The sequence below is a fragment of the Microtus pennsylvanicus genome, chromosome 1, assembly GCF_037038515.1.
Source record: "Microtus pennsylvanicus isolate mMicPen1 chromosome 1, mMicPen1.hap1, whole genome shotgun sequence".
NCBI classification, from domain to species: Eukaryota; Metazoa; Chordata; class Mammalia; order Rodentia; family Cricetidae; genus Microtus; species Microtus pennsylvanicus.
This window is the reverse complement of record NC_134579.1, coordinates 147,167,458-147,174,004: the sequence shown is the minus strand read 5'-3', so window position 1 is coordinate 147,174,004 and position 6,547 is coordinate 147,167,458. Positions and strand designations below refer to the sequence as shown.

The 6,547-nt window shown below is 42.5% G+C and overlaps 1 protein-coding gene across 1 annotated transcript in view; it reads right to left on the bottom strand.

Moving 5' to 3' along the window:
• Positions 1-6,547, bottom strand: part of LOC142856609 (vomeronasal type-2 receptor 26-like) — a 236,154-nt gene that overhangs the window by 34,010 nt on the left and 195,597 nt on the right. The window lies entirely within an intron of this gene.

Below are 6,547 nucleotides of genomic sequence, written 5' to 3'. Positions count from 1 at the left end.
ATTTAGGAATGCTTCTGGTTCATTCCGGGCCTGCTGTGATTTAAGTGTCTGGTCAGATGTTTGAACAACTACTCCCCAGCGGGCGCGCTCTTTGGAAAGTCTGCAGAACCTCTGGGGACTTATTGAAAGAAGTGGGTCACTGGGCCAGCCCTGCTCCACTTCCTGTGTGTGCTCTACTTGAGAGTGCAGCTGCCCTGTGACCAGATGACTGTATGTCCACCATCATGCCTCTTCCAGGAACCCTCAGACACAGTTAAGACTCCCTTTCTTAAGCGGCTCTTCATGAAAAGTAGCGAATATAAGCTCCTTGTGTGTTTTGCATTTTGCAGAGCATCACCCAATATGGAAAACGTAAGGGACAAGGTTGAAAGCTATGCGATTTCACAGCTTTTTATTAGGATAGAGCAGTGCTTCTGAACCTGGGGTTAAAACGACCTTTTCACAGGGGTCACCTAAGGCCATAAAAACATAGATATTTACATTAAGATTCATAGCATTAGCAAAATTACAGGTATGAAGTAGTAAGGAATATAATGTTATGGTTGGGGTGACAACAGCATAAGGAACTGTATTAAGGGTTGCTCCATTAGGAAGGTTGAGATCCACTGGGATAGAGTGACCTCTAGCTGAGAACTGCCTCAGACAGGCACCAGTTCCACGGGACAGCAGGGAGTTTCAGGTGAGTAACCCCACATCAGTGTGGACAGCGCCTTTCTGATGGCCTGGGATTGCTGCTGAACCCAGGGAAGGTAGAAAGCACAGACCACGGGAAGGCAATGCAGAGCCAGGGAACACTTAACCCTTGTACTCACTAGCCTGGCTTCTCCCTAATGCTGTCTTCAAAGGTCAGTCACCATTTCCACAATGCTGCCTGGTGGCTCCTCAGCTCCATATGTCCAACTGCAAATTCCTTCACCCAAACTCTCTGGCTTACATTTGCTCCACCAGCTCTGTACTTTACAAGGAGCAGGAGGAAGCAGGCAGTACATGGTTTCACGATATATTCTGCAGCTCTTAATACTGAGAGATCCTTGAGAGAGTCTCCACCTCCATCTCAAGTTTGTTTTCTCTCCTCAACATATAGATTTCCACGGAATGGAAGTGGAAAAGGCCCATTTCTGGACCCAAGCCAGCTGTTATCTGCAGCTGCTGAGAGGCCTCCTCTCATCCAGAGTCCTTGCACAAGTGTTAGTAAGGATGTGTGCGACTCTCATGCTTCTGCTCCTGCACGGCACATGTGTCCCAATAGCATGAGAATTGTTCTCGCTCCAGCTAAGGAACACGACATCTCTAAGCACAACAGAACAGAACAAGCCTGTCGCACAGGCAGGCCTGACCCACAGCCCACCTCAGACCCCGGGAATCTCTTGTGGGTTTGTCCTCTGCCTGCTTCAGGGTGTTTAGCTTCCTCTTGGTGGGACGTCTTGCTCTAATTTTTTCTTAGCTGGCTGAAGAATTTCCTTATGGAGTTATTAATGTCTCACTTGCATTCTGTAATTTTTCTCCTCTAAGTGCACAAGTCTTGCTTTGTCATATTCTAAGGTTGGAATTGCACATAAATTTAATGCCAAAGAAAGCCTCTCTGTCTTTGTGACTGGTTTATTTTTCCTTTTGAAGATGGTGCTGGATTTTTCTACTGGTTTAAAGTCTAAGCCTACATAGGTATGCATATATATGTATATATATAATCTCAGGTATAGTCTTTTATGCAGTATATACGTAAAATATATATGTATGTGTATATAAATATATAAATAGAAATATTAAACAAACTTTAATCAAAGAAATATGTAAATGTGAAAGTCTCATTTTTACCCATAGAATTATAATGTACATATGTATATGATGCTTGATAAAATTTATGTCAAATTGATACAATTTATATATTAATAACTATAAAAATCGAGACTTTTACATTCAGTACTCTTGTTTAAAGCTGTTTAAGATTTTCAACTTAGGAAACAGACAAGATCAACTGACAAAATTGGGAGCGTGGGGGTGGCGGGAAAGGGAAGATGAGGGAAAAGATAAAGGGGAGGAGAACTTGAGGGAACAGGACAGTTGAGATGGAAAAAGGACAGAGATGGAAAGCAAGGAAGGAGATATTTTGGTTTAGGGAGCAATTATGGGGCTAGCAAGAAACCTGGAACTAGAGAAATTCAAAGCACAGCACAAGAATGACCCCAGCTAAGACCCCAAGCAATAGCGGAGACGGTGACTGAACTGGTCTTTTCCTCTAGTCAGACTGATGAGTACCTTAAATATCACCATAGTAACTTCATCCAGAAACTGGTGGAAGCAGAGGTAGCAATGAACTGAGCTTCCAAAGCCCAACTGAAGAGTGGAAGGAGTGAGAATATGAGCAAAGAGGTCAAGCCATAATGGGGACACCCACTGAAACAGTCTACCTGATCCAATGGGACCCAAGTTTAATGGCCAGACCCATGGAAAGGACAGTCATGGGGGCACATGGCTGTAAGCAAACACCACAGAGACAGTGAGGGGTGGCACTCCAGGGCTCACTGGGCCAGTCAGCCTGATGAGTGAGACACCATATTTCAAGAAGCAGAGCAGACAGGTCCTAAGGAACAGCACGGTATGTTTCCCTCTGGCCTTGATATGCATACACATACATATACCCTAGCACCTGTATGCTCATGAACAAACATGCATACACATACATATACCCTAGCACCTGTATGCTCATGAACCAACATGCATACACATACATATACCCTAGCACCTGTATGCTCAGGAACAAACATGAATACACATACATATACCCTAGCACCTGTATGCTCATGAACAAACATGCACACACATACATATACCCTAGCACCTGTATGCTCATGAACAAACATGCACACACATACATATATACCCTAGCACCTGTATGCTCATGAACAAACATGCATACACATACATATACCCCAGCACCTGTATGCTCATGAACAAACATGCATACACATACATATACCCTAGCACCTGTATGCTCAAGAACAAACATGCATACACATACATGTACCCTAGCACCTGAAGGCTCATGAACAAACATGCATACACATACATGTACCCTAGCACCTGAAGGCTCATGAACAAACATGCATACACACAAAATGTCACTTCTGTTAGTGCCCATCTGTCACCATGAGTCCACATTGTATCATCTGACTTTAAAATAAGACAGCAGAGACAGACAATGGGAAGTGATGGCTCAGGATTTTGTCCTGAAATGTCACTGCTATAATACTAAGTAGACCACCTGTCATTAGAGCTTCAAACAGAACAAAGCCTCATGTTGTCAAGTACCCTGATGATCACTAGATGGCAAGCCATATCCCAAATTAAAGTGAATCTCATACCAAGGAATAAATAGCTCACAGAGTCTGAAGAGAATGTGCCTGTGACAGCCATGACCAGGGAGGAACAGAATGCACCAAAAGTGGGGGAGAAACTTCCAGTCTGAATAAACCAGGGCATAAACACAAACACAGAGGCTCCCAAGAGCCCCAGGGAAGAGCACACACCAGAAGAATGTCTGTCTGGAAGCTTTGGCTACTGAAGCCAGAAGCTGGAGGCCTGCAAAGGTTGCAGAGCTGTCCCAGACCCAGCATCATCTAACCGGCACACACAGAGCTCAGAGGAGTGGAGAAATGAGAATGACCCAGCAGGGCCATGAGAGACCAGATGGGTGGCCAGAATCCTCAGCTGTACCTCAGTGGGGTCTTAGACAGATTTAAGTCACTGGTTCTGTGCTGTTCAGTTTGATCCCCTGTAGAAGAAAGGGTGTAGAAGACACCAATGTCTTTACCCTTTCAAGGGTCATAGAGACCTTTGGTGACATGAAGGCTGTGGATTTCCTTGAGAGAAAAAAGTACCCATGTTTAGCCTAAAATAAGCCATTTCCATTACCACCCACTTCCCCTCCCTACCAGAGGCACCAGAGAACAGCCTCACGCCAAAAGATTTCTAAGCACCATTTTCAATCGAGTCAGGTAGGAGAAGTTCTGTCTATAGAAGATCATAGACATTAGGTTCCAGTCAGGAAGAAAGCCACAGAAAGAAATGATCAAAGGCTTATGTATTCTAGATACTCACTGAGTCCAATTCTGTCTTCCTCATTCAGAACCTGGGAACAAACAAACCTAGTTGAGGCCCAGAGCACACAGAGAAGCCAGACCTGCTGGAAATGACACCATGGCCCAGTTTCCTGGGATAATAACCCCAGCAGGCCCTAAGCAGATGCTGAGCCAGGCAATCTCACTGGACTCACAGCAAATGAGAGCTCCACTCTCTTTAGACACGAGATGATTCTTCACTCCCTTGAATATAGACCCAAATGGTTACATGTGTGTCCCGCCCAGGAGACATCTGCCAGCAGCTCCAGTCCAAGCTGTCAGGTGATCACAAGGGTTGAAAGGAACATGGAAGTCCTATTGATATTTGAATTTGGTTTGCCATCTTCTGCTTATCACTTCAAGACTGAGATAAGAACTCATCCTAGAGAGCACTCATCTCTCCTTTGGGGTTGGGGACAAGGAATGAATGGTGAAGATGGACTACAAGAGAGTACCCATGCAAGTAAACGTGGTGTCCCATGGTTCTAACAGCTGCTTTGAGTCACCAGGGATGATTAAACTATATTTCTTTCTACTGGGCAGCCTGAGTTTCCCAGGTGGCTCTGATAAGCAGAGAACCACCTTCTACGTACCACACCTTGAGTACAGACCTTTTTAAAATTTTTATTGATTTTTATTGACCTCTACATTTTTCTCTTCTCCTGTCCCTGCCTCTCCCCTCTTATTTATCCCTTTCCCAAGTTCCTCATGTTCTCAATTTACTCAGAAGATATTGTCTTTTTCTACTTTTTGTGTGTAGTATGAAGGATCAGGCTGTGTCCAGGCACCCGGCTAGCTTAAACCCCAAAATAACCATGAAGAAATTGTATTAATTTAATTACTCCATGACCATTATCTAGCCTGTTATTGGATAACTCTCACATATTAGTTTAACCCATCTGCATTATTGTGCATTGTCACTTTACTGTGACTTACCAGCATGAGTCTAACCAGCGTCCATATTGGGAAGGAGAACCACAGCGTTTGCCTGACTCTGCTCTTCTTCCCATTGTTCAGTTCTGTCTTCCCTCTTACCTAAAATGCTGCCCTATCACAAGGCCAAGGCAGTTTCCTTAATCAACCAATGAAAGCAACACAAATATAGTAGGACCTCCTACACCATTTCACCTTTTCTGTTTAAACAAAAAAGAAAGGCTTTCACTTTAACATATTAAAATTACATATAACAACACAGTTATCAAGCAAGAATTACAGTTACAATATTTATATCTATTTTATCTTTTGTCAAAACAAAGGAAAATGATAACTATATCTATTCTTCAAGTCCATCAAAGACTCCAGAAGGATATAATATTGCCTAAGTAAACGAGAAATAAGCAACTTCCAAAATTCTAGAAAGGACAGAGACATCTCGCTGCCCGGACAGTCACCCAAAGTTTTTTGTACTGTTGGAGCATCCACCTTTGGCCTTCAGGCCCATAGTATCCAGCAGAGTTTTCCATGAAGCAGGAAATTTCAAAGACAGTTCATTCACTTTCTTCTGTGTTCTGCAGAATGTCTCCCAGACTCTTTCATGAATCAGGAACGCTGAAGGATCATCTCACCTTTAGGAAAGTTCATCAGTCCTCTCTCTGTGGGTTCTTTGCAGCCAGTTTATGCACCAGTCCAGGCAAGAGCAGTTTCTTGCCCAAATGGCTAACCAACTCTATAAGGAGCCTCTTCAATGCCCGTCTTCCTCTTGAAGTAGATTGGTGCTGCCAGGAGTAGACGTGTCTCATTTTGTCATGAAATGCCCTAAGCTATTAAAACATATTAAATGCCATATTCTGTAGTCTTTGAAAGATATGAAGAATGCCTATCTAACTGAAAGATCTCTATATATCTAGAAAATCTAATGAACAGATCTATAAGCTTGATTATTAGTGGTGATTATCCATTAACAACCTATATTTCCTAATTATACATATTTTTAAATGAACTACATAATCACAATACCTTAATCAAGAGCAGAAATATACATATACATTTGATAAAATTGACCTTAGACTTGTATCAATAAATCAAGATTTACACCAATGCAGATTATTCATATCTATATCATATCCCCCTTTAAATGTAAAAGAACATTTATAAACAATATTTGGGAATATGGGCATAGTTTTTTTCTCCGAACTGCTTTGTGCTGTATGGGAGTGCTGTTAATCAAGTCTTTCATAGTATATCCTGTATGCTAGGTTTATCTCAGTAGGCAGTTGAGCAAAGTAAGTTTTTGAGGGTGTTCATAGCAAGCTTTCAAAAGGACGTGGTCTATCATACTGTACTGGTCTAGAAGCAATCCACAGGATCACATCTTCTGTGAAAACAAAAGAAGAACCTCTTTTTCAAAGCATCATATACTTAGTCCCAAATTCTGAAGTCAAGATGCCTTTATAACATACATCCTGGTCCATCTTAGAAGCCCACACAAT